We start from the raw sequence: 22,912 nt of genomic DNA on the forward strand, positions 1-22,912 counted from the left end.
TGAGTACAAATCTGAACGATACAGTGGGGATTGTTTGAATTACTGGAAAGCAAGTGTTTTCAGAAATTTCACCAGATGTTCAAAACGCCTATTCACAATAAAAGCAACAAACATGTAGCTTTTATCTTAAATACTTACATAAGGTGTCATTAAAATCTTCAAATGCTTCAAGAGAGATCCTCAGAGTGAGCTTCATTTAATCTTTCAATTAACAACTCCCAAAGCAAATCACTCCTACTCTTAATAATTAAACTCCTCCATATGGCAAGTAGGCTGAGCAGGATAACAGTTAACTTGACAATGTCATTTGTGACATTTATTTAAATGATGAGAGAGAAAAAAGTTCATCACTGCACCACATCTTCCTACTAAAAAAGATGTTAAAGCAACAGACAAAATTTTGACAAAAAGGGCAGAATACACTTATCTTCTAATCAAAACACTCATGTTACTTAAATGATCTTCTTGAAAAGGAACATACAATAATACTAATGACAGCAGGGAAAGGGGAGGGGGTTTAATGCAAGAGGAGAGGACTCACCAATGCCCTGTTGTCTTTCAATTAAAGATATGCAAAGCTTCACACTAGGATTTTCTGCCACTGTATATTAGAACTCAGGTAATTTCTGAAACGGTGCTTACAAACTCGTACAATAGCCGATAAGACTCAACAATGAAACTCTTGACTGCAAAACCTAGTACCTGAAAGACTTGTTTCTGAATACATATAAAGCTTAGTGATTAGTAACACTCCACGGAGGGGAAAAAACTATGCTATTTGCAGTTCAGCTCCATAAAAGCTGCCACAGTTTTTAAAAAGTGCCTTGCATAAACACTTAAAACAACCTTAAAATAAATCAATACCCCTTCAATGTATATATAAGTGATCCTTATGTGAGTTTCAAACCTGTTTTTGCAACTATTGAGAAGTGTCCATTTATTCTGTTTATCTTCAGTATGTGCAAATTGGTTATATCTACACATACACTTGATGAAGCAAGAAAGACTTTTTCCCAAAATCACCATCAATTTGTCTCTGCTTTCACCACACCCACAGAAAAAACTCTTCAACTGTGAATTTAAATTTCTTTTTTTATATACAAGAAAACAGTGAAGTAACAGTACATTATTTAAAGCAGAAATTCAATCAGATAATGCCACTAGCCATGTGTTAAGGCAGGTTTCGATTGGCACTTCTCTAATCTTTGTCAGCTAAAAAGCTGTGAAAAACAGAACAGTAGATATGATTAAACTTTCTGATCACCTATTAAGACATTTAAAGCTTCTCACATAATTTAAGAACTTTTCAGCAACAACTGAAAAGGAAAAGACATGAAAGGAATTCTCTAGAGAATTAAATTTGATGTCAAATCTAATTTTGCTTTAATTAAACAGAATTCAAAGCAAGCATCTTCCAACTAGCCCAAATCAGCAATGCTTGTTTGAAGAGGAAGTTACATAAAGGGTTCTGAATACATTAATCATTTCATGGATTACTTTGACAAAACAAGTTATTGTACAAACATTTAGATTGTTAGGAAGTTAATTAGCAAATTACAACTCTTCTCTATGTCTAGACAAAAGTCAAGATGATGGATTCATGACTCCATCTCCTTTGCACAACCTCTCTGAGCCCATGTCAGTTGGAAGTGGGGAAGTTGAACAATGCATATAAATTGGTTAAAGACAGCTGAATTAGAAGAAAAACTCTGGCCAACCTAACAAAGCAATATGAGAGCTAACTGGGAGATGGAGATGTTATCTGAGACCACCCATTGAAAATTCTCTGTTTTTCCTCTTTCCAACCTTACCTATAAGGTAACAACACTTCCTGTGCAAACCTGTAAGAACAGTATAAAAGATGTCTAGTATCTCCTCTTAGCAATACAAAATGTCTCACTTTAATACTCTATCACAAGACCAAGAAGTGAAATATTTAATTCAGTTTACATTGAAATTTTCGTTCGTGTATCTTGATTTTGTCATGAAAATTACTTAATGTACCCATAAAAAATGTATGATATACTCTTCACACATTATAGTAATCACTGATATCTGAAGTTAGAATAGCTCCAAGAAAAAACATTCTAACACTAACACTTCTGCTATGCATTAATCTCATAGCCAGGTCTTCTGGTGAAGACGTGCAGAAGGTGGGTACCAATTTCTATTCACATATAGTTCACAAGTTAGGCAGAGCATGGGCTGCTGAACTTCTCTCCAGAGGAGAGTGATATGCAGAACAGAACAACCATATGGCTGCAGCATGGCGGACAAGTTAAAAGTTCAAATTTTTCTCACGTTGGAATTGTAGTTTAAAAACTTCCTAGAATGAAAATGAGGGAGCAAAAGCACTTCAGAAAGGATTCCCATTGTAGTTTTTGAAAGGAAAGTTCAGTAAAAGACATAAGTTTTATAAATGTAGTTTTAAGATTTAAAAATGTATCTTTTAAGACCTAAATCATTACACTTTTAGGCAATTATAATAAAGCATGTGAAAGCTATATATTAGAGAAGTTTTAAGGTCATGAGCTACTTTCATATAAACTACATCTTTACACTTATACATTTAACTACACGAGTTTTCTTGATATTTGTTTTCACATGTGATTCATATCGTATCCTATATCCATGAATCAGGCAAGTAAGCATGACACTGATGACATTGCTCAGTCTCACTTCAAGTCTTTTACACCATCCGATCCAGTACATATATTATTAACTGTTCTTATGAAGGAATCAAATTTAATCCTCTATGAGCACCATCTGTAGCATCATCGGCTCCCTTAGAGTTCCTGTAACAACATGTTGTCAGAATGTATTTATACTTTAAAAGAGCATATCAGAATTATACAACTGAAACCTAAATTTAAAAAACTGTAACATTATACTTACAATACAGCATGCCCTTAGCATCAAGGCACGTTTTTTTTTTTTATTACGCACAATCTGTTAGGATTCTTGCATTTGAGCATTTAATCTGTCAGCCTGTGCAGTGTCTATGCTTTTAGAAATACAAGCGTGCTGACTGCAGAGATTCATTTTATTTAACTGATAAGACCATAATTAAACCTTTCCTTTCAGCACCATTCAACACATCAGTAATTGAGCAAGTACAAATATCATAGTTTCTTTAAATAGTCACATTAGCTTATGGGGAGATTTAGTGGTGCAGATTGCTGGCTAGTAGAGGACTATCCTACTTCCAGAAGCTTACACGAACTGCCCTGCAGTTAGCACTCACAACCAGATTGCACAACTGGCAGTTTTGCTCCTAACTAATATGCTGCTCAATATTTTTCTTATGATAAATTTTGCCAAGCGATAAACTGGGCTGACAAACCTACTGATGCTGTCCCAGTTCACCTTGGCTTATTTGATGCTAATAAGATCCAAACAGCCCTCTCCTTTTCACGTTTTCAGAATGTGAAAAAAAAAAAAAAAGATACTCACATATCCATGTAAAGTAAAATATCACCATTATGCTACTGCTCAAACTTACCACAGATACTGATTTTGCAATTAAGAGTGTCAGAATAAACCCTAGATGCACATATCTCAGATTCTTCTTGGTTGACAGGGTTTTAATAAATGTACTTTGTCGCCCATGGAAGTAGTAGCAAAGGGTATTGTCTTCCAACATCTACTCCCTTGGCTGTTAAAGTGGGCATTAGAAAAGAATCCAGATCCTACACAATGAGCAGACACCAAACATCACGTGCCTAACATCACGCACTGCAATCATGCGGAGGAGAGGAAACTTGGTTCAATTAACAACTCCAAACCTCAGAATAAGTTATATAACATTAGATAGGATTAGCTCAAGCTGATAAGTTAAACGGTGCATACTTGAAAACACATAGATCTTCCCATTGCACACAGATATAATTCGTATACAAGCTTAAAGAGGTATGCTTACACCTCTAGGCAAATTTTGAGAAACTGCTCACAAAAGCAAAGCGTAAAGCTCCTGAGAACTCTAGGTTTTTCTGAGCACCACACATTGCCAAACACTACTTGTGCGGCTTCAAATAACATCAGTTGCTCCCCAACAGCACGAACACATCCAGGATGCAAGGAAGAGCCAAGGCAATAATTTCACATATGTATTGAGGCAGAATAAGCCAAAGTCTGGTGCCAAAAGGATTCCTAACTGTTCGTACCCCCACCGTTTGTTCCTACCCCTGTACTGTCCCCTTCCTTGTACCAACAGAAGCACATTTGTGCCGTCGTGCTGCAGAGGAAGCCTCAGGAAACTGATTCAGCCTGAATTGGTTCTCTATATTCCTGCACAAAGACTTGCAACAGCAGAGGAAGGGGGGCAGGAGGGCGAGAAACTGAAGGAGGAGGTGGCAGAACAGCACTTCACAGACAGCACTGCTTCTAATCCCCGGTCCTGTGGTGTCCTCTGAACCCAATCACCAATGCAGCGGGTGAGCTAAATAAACAAAAACAAAATTAATGCAGTGGAACAACATCTATGCTACTATTTGAGTGGGGAATTGCAGCTCCAGGTCTTAAATCCTTGCCCTCCCTACTGGGAGGCACAGGACAGGGCTGTGCCCTGGAAGACTTGTTGTAGCTGACAACTACCAAGTGGAGGAGACGTGGCATACGTAGTTACCTGCAAGCTGATGGCATGGCTGCACTTTATAGCGATACTGAGGTCCACACTGTGTTTAGCTTATGTAGCTTGTAAGTCAGGCTCCAATTGTTTTGATTGCTTTCCAAAATTAAGAGCCAGAACATACAGTAAGTTTTCAAAATGCAAGACCTGAACACACACAGGTCTTTCCCAAAGCCAACAGACTGTGACATCTGGCTACACAAAGCCAAGTGGGTATGAGTTTTTGTTCTCATCATCTCTGTTTGCTTGGCTGTGATATCAATAATAAGCTTTTTTAAAAAGTTTTCTGAAGAGAAGAAACAGGTAGACAGGTATTTACAAAGCTCAAGGGAAAGCACAAGAAAGTGTGCTTTTTCTTTAAATTTAACACTGTGACAACTGACGCTACAACCATCCGCAAAAGACTTAATATAAAATACAATTTAATGTCTTTGGTTACTTTCAGAGATACATCCATATTTCTTCTCAAGTCCTCACTTGTGATTGGCCTTTGTTACTGACTTGCACTGCTGAAAAAAATCAAGATGAAACGAAGGACAGTAAGCTTTTTCCAGATAATTACTATTCTTACAAGAGTCATTACAGGTGCTTCGTGACAACCATAAATAAAGCTTACTAAAATGTTAAGAGTCTTAAAAGAGACTTTAAACACTAATGGTCATTTGTATCTGTCAGATTTGAAAAGGCTGAAGCATGACAAATGACATACTAGACTTTTTTTCCCAACTCTGCCGGACACATACTGCAACTGGATCCCCTGTGCACTGTATTACCGATGCTTCTGCTGCTTCTTGTTCCCTGCAATACAGAGAAGTACAAAAACAGGCCCAGAGCCAAATTCCAATAGAACAGTTTCTGCTACATTAACTTTTTTTAAAAAAATATCAAATATCAAAAAGTACAGGTAGCCCAGCATTTCTAATTATCAAAAAGGAAAAAACTTTTGGAAGATAAAAAGCCACCTGTCTTTCATTAAACATAAGCAAAAGCAAGCCAGAGACATGAAAGATGAATTCTAATTCGATACGTTCAATTAGATCCCATTTTCAAAAACCCTGGGAAATGAATTTCACACAAGGCCTTCTGTCTCCCACAGAAACAGAAATATAACACAAATAGAACATATAAAAACACTAAATTAAGATTGTTTTTTAAAAAGTTGGAGTTTGTCTTGTTTCATCGGGTGTCCTATTGCTGTTATACAGCCTCCAGACAATAAAACACATCTAAAGTCCTTCATTCACATCTCAAATAGAAGCATGCTTTGTAATACCTTGTAGTTTCTCTCAGGTTTAATCAAATACGAGGGATTTTACTTCATTTCTGAGATCTATTCTGATGCCTTAAATGCAACACCTGCCAAAGCTGACACCTGAAAACCAACTACTCCACATCAGTCACATGTAACAACCAGTACAAATGTTTTCATCCTTTGTGTATTAGCACAATGATTCACATAATACAAGCCTTTGCTTTGAACCTGCTTTTGTCTGTAACGACTTCAAAGCAATTTTTATACCAAGTCATCTGCAGGAGGCAAGGAAGGACAACGTTTGTCAGTTCTGCATTTCTGAATACAGAACACAGCCAATATATAGTAGATATCAGAAAACGGGTACAAAAATCATGCCTTTGCAGCTCTGGGTTATAGCAAGTTTCTCATTTATTCTATTAAAATGCAAGGAAAGTTTCTGCTTTTCATTAAGTCTCATTTCTTCAGTAATACTTAAATTAGCACATATTAACACAGAGGAGTTGCCAGTTAACATTAAAATAATAAAAAACTACCAACATTTAAATTGAGGTTCTCTCCACACAACTGAAGTTGTACTACCAGTACCAAACCAAAGTTAGGTTCCTTCCTCAGTTAACTTTATCAAGAAATTAATCAAAAGTTTTTAAACTGGAAGGATACGCTCAGAAAAAAAAAAAAAAAATCTACAGGTATTCTGAAATACACAAAGCAGAAGTCCTAGACATGCTGGAGACAGACCAAAGAATGGCAACATTTGCCTATGTAGCAAAGATGGGGCTATAACAAGAGCAGTGCACCTGATTTTAAAAGCACAGCTTTCACTTCTTGCTTTGAAGTGGTAGCATCACAAATTCAAAGCTTACCATATCCAAAGCAAACAACTGTCTTACAGAATTTTCTCACTTCCAATACCTCTGTTACAAACAGCCTACATCAGACTACAGCAGTGGCCTACTACCCTACTAGCTTAGTGATCATCATGCAACTTCCATTTGCCTTTTTTAAAAAAAATTCTGCTTAACTGGAAACTTACGATCTATTTAAGGCAGTAAGTGTCAATGCATTAAAAGAATCTTCCACCTAGTCGTATCAGACATTCAATTAAAACAATTCATCTTTTAAAGAAGTCTACAAGTTTACTTCTCTGAGCTACTAATTCCATCTCTTGTGCAAAATAATATTCAATAAAAAGTTAGAAGCTGTTCAAGTGTTTTGAGTGCTAAACTCTCCATCGCTCCTTTTTCTCACTGGAATAAAGTTATTCTGTTTTCTGTTTACACATCATCTTAAATTCAGCTGAATGAAACAACCTTTCTACATGTTGATTTCATCTGGTCTCTCTCCATACCTTACTGGTTTATTACATTATTCACATGCAATCGTCTAAGTTCTCTCAAGAATGTACACTCTGAACTACTTGGAGCAAAGTTGGGTATTCTCTACACAATAAGATTTTGCAACAAGCCAAATGACATTCTAATATCCAAGTAATCCCCTGTTGTTGGTGTCTTTTAATTAAAATATTGCATTGTTTGACTGTATACACATGAATGCAAACTTGCATCATGCAGATAGTTACAGCCTTTTTTTTTTTTTGAGATTCATTTTGAATGTTAAAATAGTTATGAAAGTTATAGTAACGTGGTAATATTGATTTTACAAATCTTGTGTTTAATGAACTTCAACTTTATTAGGCTTAAGAAAACAAAGTTTCAATCCTACATAAATTCAAGGAGGCCACTTATCTTCAGGAAACTAGGCTTGTTTAGTCTTCTGAAGAGGCAGCTAAGGTGATCTAACAGTCACCTGCAACCACTTCACTGCAGATAGCAAAGCCTCTTCAGCAGTGGCAGACCACAAAACATGGACAAGCAGTTAAACTATGCATTGGGAAGATCAGGTTGGACATCAGGAAAAGCTTTTTTTCCCCATCCCCAGGAGGCCACTACAGCAGGCTATCCAGAAGATGTAGAAACTCCATCCTTGAAGACTTCCATGAACTAGCCCGAGAGCTATGGATGACCTGTTCTTGTCAGGTCAGGGTGACATTCTGGCTCAGGGCACAAGTCTGAATTCCAGTGCTGCCTTTCAACCAGCATCTGTCATCTCCTTTGAAAGGCAGATTCTAGAAGGACCCGTGATAGGACTAGATGGAATGGCATCAAATCATGCCAGGGGAGGTGTAGATTGGAAATTAGGAGACATTTCTTCTCAGAAAGAGTAGCCAGGAGTTAGGACAGGTTGCCCAGGGAATTGGTGAAGTTACTGTCTCTGGGAACGTTCAAGGAAGAGGTTGGACATGGTGCTTAGGGACATGGTTCAGTGGGTGACATTGGTGGTAGGGGCCATTGGTGGTTGGACCATTTAGTGGACGGCATTGGTAGTAGGGAGATGGTTGGACCAGATGATCTTGGAGGTCTTTTCCAACCTCTATGATTTTATGAGTCTGTGATTCTATGAGTTCCCCCAAAATGGAGTGCTCCACTTCACAAACACAAATAAAGGTGTAACAGCAGTAGCCATTCTTATATATGAAGTGTTAGTTGTATCCTTCTCTCCATATGTTCTTAGAACACTCCTAAGAAGCAAGCTGTTATGAAGAAGTTGTTGATCCACCACGTTTACAACCTGAAATATTAAGTAGATACCTAATGATTACAGACAGGAAAAGAACAAGGAATGCCTGTGAAGAAAGTGTTGCAAAATCCTGAACAAATCCCAAGTGAGATCTTACAGCATTGACATTTGTGCACAGGTTTTACTGCCTTGTGCATACATGTGTATTCCTCATGCCCGGGCAAAGAATGTGTGTACTCATGCACACATACGAAGTGTGCTTAGGAATGCCTTCACAACATCTGCAGGTCTTTACCATCACATCATTGCATCTAATGAAGAGAAATGAGTTTCAGCAGAACTTAAGACAGGTTAGAAGACAATAATGAGAACAGGATGGTAAGAATTAGCATGCCTGTAAAAGCCCAGAGCTTGAGAACAGGGTAATAACCATTCAGAAGAAAGAATTCATCTCAAATGAAGGCATGAGTTGGCATGTTCACTCATTAATAGTTTTTTTTTTTTTTTAAAGGGAAAAGTAAAACAAAGTATATTGTATAACATTGATTTGTATCTTATAGTTCCATAAAAACTACCTTGTATGACGAGACACTTTGTGCACACATCCTTGTGAAGACAAAGCTAAAATTCTACTTAAACATGGCCATGTCTAGCCCTGTGTGGGGACCTGTATTTATAAATGAAATTTCTATTGCAAAAGTCTACAGCCTACTGCCATGGTTAAAAGCCAAGAGTTTCTGACATTGTAAGTTGTCTAAAGCTCCACTGGGATTCAGTGATATTTTGGTACATGATATACAAGAAACCTCACCTTTCCTTTCACCAACTGATCTAAGACTCTCTAGGCATGAAGACAAAAAAAGGTTTAATGACTGTTCACACAACACAACAATTTTTCACAATTCACACAACAGTTTTTAAGCTAAAGGTTTTGAGAAGGGTTAACTTCATTGGCAGAAGGGAAGCAGAGGAAAAAAACAGGGTTGTTTCAAAATCCTATCACTGTTTCTATAAGCAGAAAACGTAATTTATGAAAAAGTGTTACATAACTTACTGCGCTAGAACTGCAATCTTGATCAAAAATAAGATTCAAGATGCTGTTAGCTAACTTGCAGCCAACAGAAGGAAGAAAGGAAACAAGCGTGTGCAAACAGAAAAGGAAATAGCGAACTAAACTGTACTGATTTAGAGAAGTAACAAAAGCAGTTTAAAACATTTAATATATTCATAGAAATAAGAATTTGTAACCTTAAGACCTCACTCATAGTTTTTGATCATAAAGGTTTAAAAGCGATTGCAAGTGAAATGCACTAAAGCAGAAAAACAACCAAAATTAAATAAATTGAAGGGAAGTTACGGAGATCTGCAGAATTAACGCAACCAACAACCTGAAAAAAATACCCAAATCTATTCCAATAAATTGAAAGAAGTTCCACCTCAACAGGATAAAGAGTGAGCTCAGAGCTCATTTGTAACTACCTGCAGCAGCAGCACCTTAGAGAGGAAGCCAATTCAGGGTTTATGATAAAAATTAATTCCAACCATTTCTGAACAGCACCAGCTGTTCCATGCAACTGCACAAGCTGTGAGCTTGAGCATTATTTATTGGAAGGTGGGCTTTAATGCACTTAAAATCTTTTCTCTAATGCTTGCCAAGAATAGCTTACGTAGCAAAGAAAATAAAGCTATTAACATTTTTAAGTAACAGTATTTAATCAAACTCAAACAGCAAGCTGATACAAAAAAAAAAAAAAAAAAAACAAAATACCAAACATTTAAATTTCCTGAATTTATTAACATGAACAACTGGAAGTTTCATTATTTGTTTTTATTCTACAGTTTTTGAGAATACCAAAGTGAGTAGGTAATGTAAGTTACGGTACAGCTGAATCTCTGCATTGCATAAAGGATTCTTTGTTCATTTTTTAAAACAGCAAGTACTTCCACCCAAGTTTTAATTAAAAAATAAAACACTGGAGTTCTTTAAATTCCCTTGTTTCATATGAGATCACATGGGCTATTGGTTTACTGATCCCTTACAAAGAATCATCTGTTTTAGTAAAACCCGATTAAAAAGAATTCTTTTAGCTTGCCAATTAAAATAATACACTACTATTTTGAAGTTACAGACATGACTGCAAGACTACAATACCAAAGCAAAAACTAAGTACCTATTATTTCAAGTACAGAATGTCAAAAAGTTACAGCAGTTAGAAAAAAAATAAAGTATTTGATATCAGGAAAGTTCAGACCTACGTTCAATCTTTCAAACAATGACAGAATCCTACAAGCATCAGTAAAGACCAAGAAATCTACACTGTTCAAAATCCCTCTCACCAACACTTAAATGGGCCTTTCCATAAGAGGTCAAATGAACAGACGAAATCACACTAATTCAGACCAGTAAGGTGACAAACCGAATACCCAGCTCCAGAACATACATCATCCCCATATGTTTAGACTACATGCATCCTGTTTATTCTAAAAACAAGTAAAAATTTGTGCCCACCCTGTAATATGCAACTCTATATACACTTTTTAATAAAAAAAAAATCCTTGAAGGAATGCAAGCACAGTGTTTTCTTACTTTCAAGGCTTTCTACCTGCAGCCTAATTTGAAATGACTTGCAGAAGAGATAGCAAGAGTGCAGACTGTCATAAAAACATGCTATTTTTATACACTTAAACACCCACTAGCACTGTTTGGATTAGATGGCCATTTGTCAGAATTGCTCATTTTTATGTATGCACAAAAGCCTGTACACTCACAAGGGAAAATAACCATGTACATAACTGCTAAACGAAAGATATGCTAAGCAACAAAAAGCCAGCAACTAGGTAAAATTAAAATGAAGACAAGCAGGATCTTAGCTATTTTTTCACAGGGACATCTTGATACAAACATCTCTTGAAGGCTTACCTTTTTTCTAATACTTTTCTTTAATCCGACAGGTATTGCTACATGCCACATGAATACATGTGTTTTTTTCAAATCCCACAGGTATTGCTACACGCCACGTGAACCCATGCCAGCTTCACGTACCAGTAGCCAAGCACATGCCCATTGACCTACTTAAGAAACCACCTGCTGCAGCACAGCTAAAACAGAGACAGGTGAGGAATTCAAGTTTTCAACCTTGTCCAAATTAAGCCTGATGACAATACATAGACAGCAGGCCAGGGCAAGAATTTCGTGTTGTGTTTTCCTTAGAAATACCGCCCGGCTCCAGAATGCGTTCAGTCAGCCCTAACATCTTGACCCAAACTTCACGGTGCCACCACAGCTCTGCTGGCACATCACAGGTGCACCTGGCTCAGCCAGCAGTTTCTGTAGCACAACTATGAACTGGCTCAAAATAAATAAATAAATAAAGCTTCTCATCAGCTCCTTTTCTTCCCCAGTCAAAGCTCCACTGCCCAAACACACTGCACGAGAGCGAGGTGGAAGAACAAACCTCAGCCTCTGCCCTGCTATTAACCAGCCAGGACAATAGAAAACTGATGTAGGAAATCAGTATCAAGATTTTCTGTTTGGATGCAAACATTTCTGTCTGCTTGCATATGCCTCAGGCAGGAGTTGCAAAGCAAACAGTCGCTTTTAGCACATCACTGAGCAGTCTATGGCTAGAACCACCAGCCTGTGGTTCTGCGTGCTCAGTTCACAGCCAGGAAGCAGCATTATTGGAACAAGCTACAAAAATATCTAGTGCTCCAAACACTTAACTTGTTATCTAGCACAAAAACAAGTTTACAAGATGCTACGCACACTGCCAGATAGCTAGGGCTACCAACACATACTGCAGTGTGTAAGAAGGTGACAGGAGAAACACATCGTGCTTATTCCTACTATAAACAGGCTTAATATTAAAAAATGAATAGAAAGCAAACTGTAACTTGTTACTTCCTACTTTCAATGCCATCAGTTCCTATAACAACTGCCCCTTCTGCCTCCAACCTTCACACACACAGATATTCCCTCCCTGCTTTGCTCATATTTTCCTCTTCCCATTCCAGGTCTTCTCAATGCCACCTCTCCCAGTTCATTTCAAGTGTCACAGCGTTTTCATTCCAGTCTCTCAGTCTCCTTATCTGTGTAAGAAGTATTAAGATTCACTGACAGCTAGTTTTGATATGCTGGTACCAAATTCATCATCATACTGTATTTAAAAAAAACACCAACATTACTTATGTCTCATATTGTGACCTATCAGCTCTTACTTGATTATGAAGACCTTCTACTTTTGCCCCCCCTAAAAATTTAGTTCCTCACATTCTAAAACTTCTCCCCTCCCCATCTTTCCCACTGGCTGGCAACAGTACAGTGGCTCATTCTGGTTAGTTTCTCATTTTAAGAACAGAATGAGAAATGAGTAACTAAACACTGTCGATAAGGTGTTTTTTTGACTAAACCCGCTAAAGTAGTTTCTGCACATGTGTATATACACACACACACACTCCTCCAGAGTTAAGAAATTAAATAATTTTTAATTGGAAATTCTGAAATCTAATTGTTCAAATTGGACATCGCAGAAGAGAACAAAGGCAGTATCATTACAGGGACGAGGACAACTTAATTTAATAATAAACTACTCCAACCCAGCAAGGGAACAACTCCAGAGTAACAGCATTGCCTGGAAATAGCAAATATGTGACCCTAATCCAGAATTTCATCCTTTCCTGAAATTGCACAAAGCATACGCCTATCTTAAGGATGCAGTTAATAGCAACGTTATTTTACATGCAAGGAAAAGAAAATCTTCTCAAATGCCACCGAAAGCAAATACAGACTTTGAGGTACAAACATATATTACATGTCTTCGTTAACACCACAACAGTGCTAAACTTTAAACATCTTCCTTCATTTGTAGCCTCTTCAGTGTCTTTTCATCTCAAGAGTTTAGCTTATTTAAGGTGAACAAAGATGGCCACAGAGCAATTGTGAGAACTCTCCACAAAGTTTACTTGCATGCCTTTTTATTTGAATGTGACCTGCTAAATTTCATCATGTCTTCTCTAAGCTTCAGTCAAAAATCTTACGGTCATAAATCCGTAACTATTGGCTTCTCCTCTACCACTTCAGGGCTTAAGCTTTAAGAAACTGTGATTTACAGGCGGGCTGGATTAATTAAAAAAGACAAATCTTCCGGATGTACAAGGATGATTGCCAGTCACTGTAAGGGAAGATCACCGTAAGTCAGTGTAAGCATGTCAACACTGCTCATACAGGAACATCCTTATTCCACATGCAGAAGTATCAGGGCAAAAACACCTTCAGATGTCTTGCTGTGGTACTAAAGTAGTTCATCTGTTTAAGAAATACTGTGCATGAACCATAAAGCCCTGCCTTTCAAACACAAGAGCGTGGGCTGTTAGGACTGCCTGGTGCTGTGCAGATTCCCAGGTAAGGTTCAGACTCAGAGGTCTCAGCAAAAAACTCCCTCAAACAATAAAACTTGGTCCACTGTGCTCCTCTTTTTCCACCCTGGAACAGTGGTTGTGTTCTTCCATTCCAGATTAGTATTTCTGCGTAACGATGCTAGAAGCACTTTTGTTAGAAGACAAATAACCAGAAAATGCTTATATTTAGCACACCTAGAGTTTTCCTTCATGGAGCTAGACCACAGTGTGGGAAAAAAGACTGCGAGTATCTCAGTTTCCCTTTGCACTTTTTTCCCCCCCGAAAAAGCAACAGAATTTTACTTTTTGCACGATGAAAGTTTACATGCCTTTTTTTTTTTTAAATGTGATTTTCCCTTTTAGTAGGGAACAGAATCGAGAAAAGAAATATGAAGCTAGAAGAAATAACGTTGTCCAAGCTATATAAAGAATAGGAGAAACTAATTAACTAGAATGTAATCAACTTTATCAAAGACTTGTGCAAAAATATACACAAGATATAAAGTTATGCAGAATGTAAATAAAAAGGCCATTTCTTAGCTAGAGCTATTCCAAAAACAGATGTTAGTGTTCATCATTTGGTAGGTAAAACAATTTATTAGTAGAAATTAATTTTTTTTCTCCTTTGTTTCAATTTGGATCCACAGTTGTGCTTGGCTGCACAGAGCCGATTGGTTCCTGATAGCATGTTCTCCAATTGTTTGCTTTTTTAACATAAAACATTTACCAAAGAAGGAAAAGCTACACTTCCCCTTAATATCTTCCTTGTAATCAGCCTACCAGAGTGCCTCTATTTTTGTCTTCCCTTATCAATACAATAAACGCTGCATAAATACATTTTAGGAGAAAACAGCTATGTTCAGATCTGTCTGGAAAATGCTGGCTTTGCTCCTTAGGGGAAATCTAGCAATTTACCTGAAGTTTAATTCCACAGCCAATAAACTGGTACCAAATCCTTTTAATGAGTTGTTGTATTCAGCAGAAGACGGTGTGACTTGTAAAACCAGACAAATGACAACTGTTCATAGATAGGTTATAAATACAGCAGAGAAATACTGAACAGCAAGTATAGAACAAATCTTTCTACTTGTAGGACTTCTCAGTTTATACCCAAAACAAAACTAAAAACTTCCCTTTCCCCCCCCCATCAACGCTGAGTAGCTACAAGCTCAATTACAGAACTGATACCAAGCATAACAATCATCTTCCTACTGAATATTGCTGTTGATCAGGTACGTTAACAGCAAATCCCACCTATGATGCTTTCAGGAGGAATCCAAGCCAGAGCTGCAGAGGAGAAGTGGAGGGGAAGGCGCAGAAGTTTAAAACAGCCCATTGCTGATCTGCACAGTAAGTCACCTGAGGTAATTATACGCACTGGAATTTGTTTTAGCAGAAAATTTCTTACCAGAAAGATTGCTAATAGGTATTAAGTCAATTAAGTCATTTGCTTAATAAGCAGCTGTTAGAAGTTACTAAACAGAGCAATGCAGAGGTAATTATACCTCCCTTGCTTCAGTACGCTGCTTGGTTCTGCTCATCTCAAAACAGACTGAACCTAATTCTAAAGGAAAAAAGAAAAAGGGGGAAATTTTTACGTGCGAAGGGCTTACAAGGAAAGTGATAGAAAAAGCAGAGAAAATAAGCCAGACATTGAATTTATTTTTTTTAACTAATTGACAGTATTTTGAAAAGTTACTAGTTTAAAAAAAAAAATGCCTTTACAAGTGTGATGCTCAATTATGACGCTGAGTTTACTGACAAACATGTCCAAAACACCAAGAACTCCTTCCAAAGCAAGGTCTATGTGACGGAACCATTTTTTTTTTTTTAGGTAAGAAAAAAAAAGCAGTCTGGAACAAATCTTCACTAGGACGTAAGGCAACCCATAAATGTTTTTTGTCAGGGAGAGCCTCACTGAAGACCACATGCCTTAACCACGTGCTAAGACTTCTCTCAATATCCTCTTCTCAAGCCACAGGTAGACAGTTAATTCCAGACTTTAAATAAGCTACTTCCCAGATTTTGTAAGATGACTATGTTCTTAAACAAGGTTTTAACCGTTTAATCCACTTCTAGATCAATGGGGGGGGGAAGCCCATAATTATATACCTAAATAATGTAGGTATCTTAATATAGGTATCTTAAAATACCTAATGTAGGTATTTTACATTATTTACTGAGATCACTTAATCCAAAAAATACTTCAGTGATCTGTAAAAATCCGCAGCCATTCGAAGTTTGATTCCATTAATTCTTAGAAAAAGATAAGTAAAAAGACCGTGACCCATGCATACAGTCCTTCTAGTTTATTATCCAAGTCCTTAGCAGTGTAAAAGTACTCATCAGTAAGACCAGATTATTCACAGGAAAAGTGAAAGGACAACCTTGGGGTTTCTTGCAGGAAAATTTCAGTAGTGCTAATTTTCAAACATTCAGTGGCGAGTACACAGACTCAAATTCCACTAAGCCAAGGGTGGTGATTTTTAGTAAACTGATTACTAAACCTGACCCTAATCAGTGAATTAGCTAACAACTTTCAGTCACAAGACATATGCAAAATATTCTGCCACGAGTGAAGAATAAACACTATACCATGCCAAGCACCCTCAAAGTATAAAATTTCATAATCACCACTTTTCTTACACAAATATGAACCACACAGTTAAACTATTAGTTTAGTATTTCTGTTTTGCTTTATGCTTGCTTCTTAAACACTTAGGACAAAATGCTACATACTTACATGACAGCACAAAGAAAATTAGAGGCAAGGAATAACTGAAGCAGCATTTCCCAGCCTCCCCAACTCGTCTTCTCCTGGGAGTTGTGCATGCAACCCTTTAAGTGCTATACAAAAAGCAATCTGTCACCACGGCTATCCCTAATGACTCGCATGTCTCAACACCACTAATGCAAAGGTACTTCTTCAGAAAGATCCAGAATTTTCACCTTTCCAGCACCCACAATCTTCACCACTCCCCGCTGATGTAGCTTTCCCCTCGCTCATCACACATTTCACTAGTAACTTCTATCTAGTCTCTCTGCCCATGTTCTGCCATCGTTCATCTTCTGATGAACATTCAGAAGGCCATGCTGGGAACCTCCCGTTATTCTTATTTTCCTCCAATTTTCTTATTTCAACTCCTCCTTCTACAATCTGGTTGGGCAATAGTGACAGCTGGTTGGCACATTAAACATTAAAGCCAAGCAGGTGCGCGGACAGAATGGAGGAATTCATTCTGAGTCACCTCCTGCTGAAAGCTGACTTCGTTCCTTGGTATGGAACAGTTCACTTGCTATTTACTAGAATCACTATACACAAGTACAGTCCTAGTTCGGAGGGGATGTTATCACTATATCACATGCTAGATCCTTCTGCATATATTGTGCTAGACTGAATGCAAAACTATTTCTCATGCTAAACATAAAAGCTATTCCTCAAATTAGGTGATGAGTCAACCATCAACCCTAAATGCAATAATAGAACAGAATAAAAGCACTAATTTTACAGGTGGTCATAAATTGGGCAGGAATTACAAAAAGTCTAAGTAAATTCAGACAGTTACAAGGCCTTAACTGATCTAAATGGATTAGTATCATGTTTATTTAGAACATGAACTCCAGATTCCTCAAATATTCACTCTCATTTTATTCACCCCTTCCTTATCTGAACTGAACCAGCATATAAACAACAAAAAAAATATAGATTTCTGTACAGCTTTTGCTTTTCTTTTGAACACAATACTTAGAAAATTCCACTGGACGTTCAACTGAGGCAAATAATGAGCATGAGCAGAAGTGAGGGTAATTGTGGACTGGCACCCAAAGTCAGAGTTTGTCCAAGGAAAAAAAAATAATTTAAAAGTTACATGACAGAAGTCATCATATACTAGACAAATCGCTGCTGTTATGAAGTACATATTTGGAAGACTGCATATGAGGAGTTAGCCTGTGGTCTTCTGGACGTCTTGATTACATGAAGCACATCCAACTGTGCTCAAAGTACTTTTCAAAATTTAAGCAAAAATGCTGATTTATTACAATTTTCAGTAGTCAGATAAAACAGCTGTAAGTTCTCTGCAGGTTCCAACATTAGCCCAAGAAAAGCACAGAAACAGATATTCTGAGGGACTACTAAACAGTCCTCAAATACAAGACAACCGTAGCCTCCAAAGGAGCTATAACAGTTCCCAGCCATGCTTGAAGATTTTAGTTTTTCTCCACCTCTCTGCTATCTCTCAGAGACTAATCTATGCCATTAAAAGACACTGCCCACAACTCTCATCCTTCCTACGGCAAAGCTCCTATGAATACTAATGAACCACGAACAGCAACTCCAGTGCCATGGTAGCTTGCAAAGACAGAGTAGGCAGACCAATATTCTGCTTGTGACTAAACCAATCACAGTTGCATGAGACCGAACAATTGTGGGCGAGAATATCACCATTTCCAATTTAGCACAACATTCTGCTCTGAAGTACAAAGTGTTACTTCAAGTTCCCAGATGCAATTAATGCAGAGGTGGAATTGTTCTTTCCCTTTTTCATAGCTGTGCTTCTCTCTTATCTGCAGATCTGAAACATTTATGTTAAAGACTTTCAGAACCACATGAACTGATGGCAGCGTAGTCTTCTGGTATTCCTTATGAACACAGGCATGTAGGTCCAAAACCAGCTGAGCACACACAAATAGGCCTTGCAGTGCAATCCAACCATTCAAATCAAGTTTGTAAAATGGTGCAAAAGCTGAAGTGACTTCAAGCATGGATAGATCATCTTCTCTACCAAGTCATCTTGGTAGAACTCCCAAACCTTCTGAAAGTAATAAATTATGGCTAACAAGGATATCAAAGATGAGAAGGAGTTAACACCCCCCCTCCCTAAGACATTAATTATAGCTTCCTAGCTTGTATTACTGATTGGCTGAAACCTAATCCTGCAGCATTTTAAAGCTAAATGACAGGAAACAAGGCTTTAGCACACTTAAGAAGCACTATGAATGTAAACATCAAATTAATATCTAACCCAAGCAGTAATTATTCAGTCTGCAGCATTCAAAAACTTAAAGACAGGTAATTTTTTTGCATGACTCAAAAGGTGTCTAATGTTAGACATAACATTATGGTTTGAGGTCAGATATCACCTTCAACAGGTTGGAAGCTCCTTAAGCAGGCTGAGGCACTGCTCCTGGAAGAGTTTTCACGTAGAGCTGGGAGCACACATTTTTTGCCTGCATCTGGTGTCCTCTTTACATTCGACATGAATATAACTGACAGTGAGTAGAGTTAATGGTGCGATCTACATCCCCAGGCAGGGTTTGCTACTTCAAGGTAGCACATTTGCTCTCTGGACTGTGTTAGAGAAGGAGCCTGGATTCCTAGCTCAGATACCAACACCTCAAGTACTGCGAAAGGAATCCAATCCTTAGTTTCTGACCAAGGAACATCACAGGAAAGCACTTAATGTCTGAGTCCTGCTAACTTAACCATGTTAAAAAAAGAAATATGAATATAATTAAGCAGAAAACAGTGCAGAGTAATTGGTACCAAGTATGTTTCTTCCCCGGTATGTTAAACTCTGCAGCTCCCAAGCATGAGGGTGTTCTCCAGGTCTGGTATGACACCAACCACCTTGGCACGACCAGCGGCCAGGCAGAGAAGCCAGGGAGATGGAGGCAGGTTTCCTGCTGGAACAGCCGGGCAGGAAGCACTGCTGCTGGGGCCTGTGCCCCACCAGGAACCATCCCACACACTTCCAGCCCCCTCTGGGAGCAGCACAGGGACTGACAGCAAAGCTTTCTGCCTGCTCCAACAAATGCAAATCATTATTTGCCTACATCCTTGGACAGAAATGGCAACCGGATAAAAGCTGGAGGATTTCTGAACGTCATCCTTTGGAATACATCTTACATACAATCTCTGATCACAGAAAAATTGAATTGGTTTTAGCTAGATAACTCAGATATCTAAAATCTTTCAAGGTCAGTAAAAAAAATAATTGAGGTTGACATCATCATTACAACTATACTTCATATCCATTTGAATTAGTAAATAGAAAGTGACTAACGCACAATCAGTAAAATCAAGGGTTTTTGCCTGTTTAACAAACCAGCTAATGAGAACTTGCCCTTTGAAGTAAGGTGGCCTATCTCAAACTTCTCTTAAAGAGGAAGCAAGTTTCAAAATATTTCTAAGTAAATGAGAAACTTGAGATCATCAGGTGAGGCTATTTCATAAAACAAGCAAATATGTCAGAGCCAAAGGTTTGTTATTCATGCAAATATAGCAGGCTACTTAAAACTCTTGGACAAGGTGCATTACAAAGTACAGTACTCACTTCACCCCAACACTTAAAACTGCAATACTTTGAACACTTCGTTATTAGTGTTGGTATTTGCCACCAGTCTGAATGTTGCAATTCACCTTACACCGTACTTCTAACCTATACTTACTTCACATACTGACATTAAGAAAATATCCAGGAAATATTCCTCTCCATTATGTATCCAATAAGTACTTCAGAGAAATGCTCTGTTTTAGCTCCACAGGATACAAAATGCCCTATGTATTCAAGTTCTGATCTTCAGCTCCCTACCCGGCTTCATATAAGGAGCTCTTTGAAATTTCCCAACACTTGTGCAAACGGCAGCCTCCACGGTGATCTCAGGACATATGTATGCCACCAATTTCTATAGCAGTTCAGAGATGGTATTTCTAGCTCATCCGTATGCAAAAAGTGCCAAAGAACTTCATATTGACGACGGTCTTCTCCAAAATTCTGACTACAACACTTACCAAGGAAAACAATTAGAGCTCTGTCCTGATGGTGCAATACATGCTCCTTCCTGCTTCTAGCAAGTCTCTTACTACACTCCTAATAAACAGGCCAGAATTAAGCTTCTCCTTATGAATACGGAGAGCACAGTACAAATGTGGAGAAGTAAGCTGAACATTCATTGCTTCAAACACCAGATTTTCATTAGTTTCCATCTGCAAAGTGTCCCAGTTACTAGAGGAGTTTCACTTCCATTTTCATTTCTAATGTGCACAGTAAACAATTCTGAAAGAGGCAAACTGAACTAGACGTATTCATGAAATGTTTCTGTAGAATCAGTTTTCGGACCAGAACGCATGCCAAGGCCAAATAGTTTCACTTAAAATGTTCTCAACCGCACAAGAAGCAGTGAAATGATCATTTTTATTCTGATAAGCCTTTGAAACCTTTTTTTGGAGGGAAAAAAAGAAGCCACAAGCTCTGAAAAGTTAATTTCCCTTATCATCCTGCAAATAAGAGTGGCAGGGTCATATTTTAAAGAATATTTAAAGCAATAATTTGGGTTACAAGACAATGGTTGTCTTGTTCTTGGCTTCTGCAAGAATGTTAATCTGCTGCTGACAGCATTTTGGGCATAGAAAACTAAGAATGGTAGAAAAAAAATCAAAAACAAAATGTCATTGTAACTTTATTAACTTCTGTCAGGAAAGAAATTTCAGCTTTAAGATACCATTTAGGAGCCTGCAAACCAATGCAAATCAATGGAAGGAAAACAGTTCAATAAAAGCAATTTACAAATTACAAAGTGCCAGCAAGTATTCTGCAAGCTCTCAAGTTGAAAACCTTCATTTAGTAACACCTCCCAAAAAACTTACTGTATAAGTTATGATGCAGCTTACTACAACATTATGACATTCTCCTTTGAGCATTTTAACCTTATTCTTTCTACATCAGCAATCACTTTAAACATTTGCACAAAAAACAAAGAGCTGATGGCAAACAGCATCAGCCAAACTGTCTTGTTTCAAACAACACAACTGCAATGAGTTTCCCAGTTTAATTCCACCTATTCGCAGAGGTCCGTTCCCCCAAGGAAGTGTGGGGCAGGTGGGATGTCTATTTTAAACCTTCTGATTTTCAATCAATGCCCCTAGGTCCCAAATGAAAAAATGACTGGTCTTCCTATATTTGCCTCCTTTATAACATTAATGTTTTCAAACAGGTCTACTACATCTTTAGCACCAACACCTACGACTCACCCACCTGGCTGCTACAGCACTCTTCCTACATCTCCTCGGGTTTCCTTGCCATGCATCCCTCCTTCCTTCCCTGCCCCAGCCCAGGGCTCACGTGACCTTCGCTTAACCAGTTTCAGTTAATTATTCTGGTAGAAAATGTCAGTTTATTACTGAAATCGCTTGGCATAAGGAAGAGCACAGGCTGAAGGCCTAAACCACAGCTGTTAACATGTATTGGCTTCAGATAACTATGGCCACAGGGCAGGACTTTTAAAAGCAAGGAGTCCTAATGCCCCTTCATACACAAAAGCATACATACAAGAAGTTTTGCCAGCTTTATCCAGACCTTTTCTAGTTTTTCATATCCTTTTCAAATTACAATAGTGTATATACTACCCTCCTTTCTTCATAATTTGTCATATTTCTTCCTGAAGAAATACCAAGCTTTTTTTTTCTTTAAACCAGTATAATCCACAATTACTCCCCAAATCAAAACCGTAACAGCTAATCAGAGTTCCAGTTACACAGTTAAATCCAATACAAGTTTTCACTTTAGAGGATGAAAATATCTAATTCCTTCCTCCCCATGCATTTTGTTACTTTGTTTTCTGCACTGAGACAATCTCAGCTAGCATTTCATTACCCTATCACACAGTATCACGCAATACCTTCAGAGATCTGTGCAGTCAACAGCAGTTTATGGCAGGGCCCCCTTCATCATCCCGCCATGCGTCAAACTTCCACTCGCCCTTAAGCTAATTAGGATAATGCTCCATTTGTCATCATCCACTACTTTGAAGATGCATAACTTTTCTTCCCTTTAAGGTAAGATTAGCTGTGATTGCTTATCACTCATCTGTAAGGAAACAGCAGTTTCTGTGGGTCTCGTAACAGGCCAGGTCGTGTATGGAGCCTCCATTTTGTTGAAGTAAGGAAATGTCACCACTCTTCAACACCCAGAGAAATTAGAGCCTTGACTACTGGTCTCAGGACACTATAAACACACAGACATGAGGCAGCATAAAACAAGTATCTGAGTGCTTTT

General features: G+C 38.0%; 1 protein-coding gene across 3 annotated transcripts in view; it reads right to left on the minus strand.

Annotated features, from left to right (window-relative positions):
• The window catches only part of STIM2 (stromal interaction molecule 2), a 71,047-nt gene that overhangs the window by 39,287 nt on the left and 8,848 nt on the right, over window positions 1-22,912 (minus strand). The window lies entirely within an intron of this gene.

Source organism: Oxyura jamaicensis, chromosome 4 (assembly GCF_011077185.1).
Source record: "Oxyura jamaicensis isolate SHBP4307 breed ruddy duck chromosome 4, BPBGC_Ojam_1.0, whole genome shotgun sequence".
Taxonomy (NCBI): Eukaryota; Metazoa; Chordata; class Aves; order Anseriformes; family Anatidae; genus Oxyura; species Oxyura jamaicensis.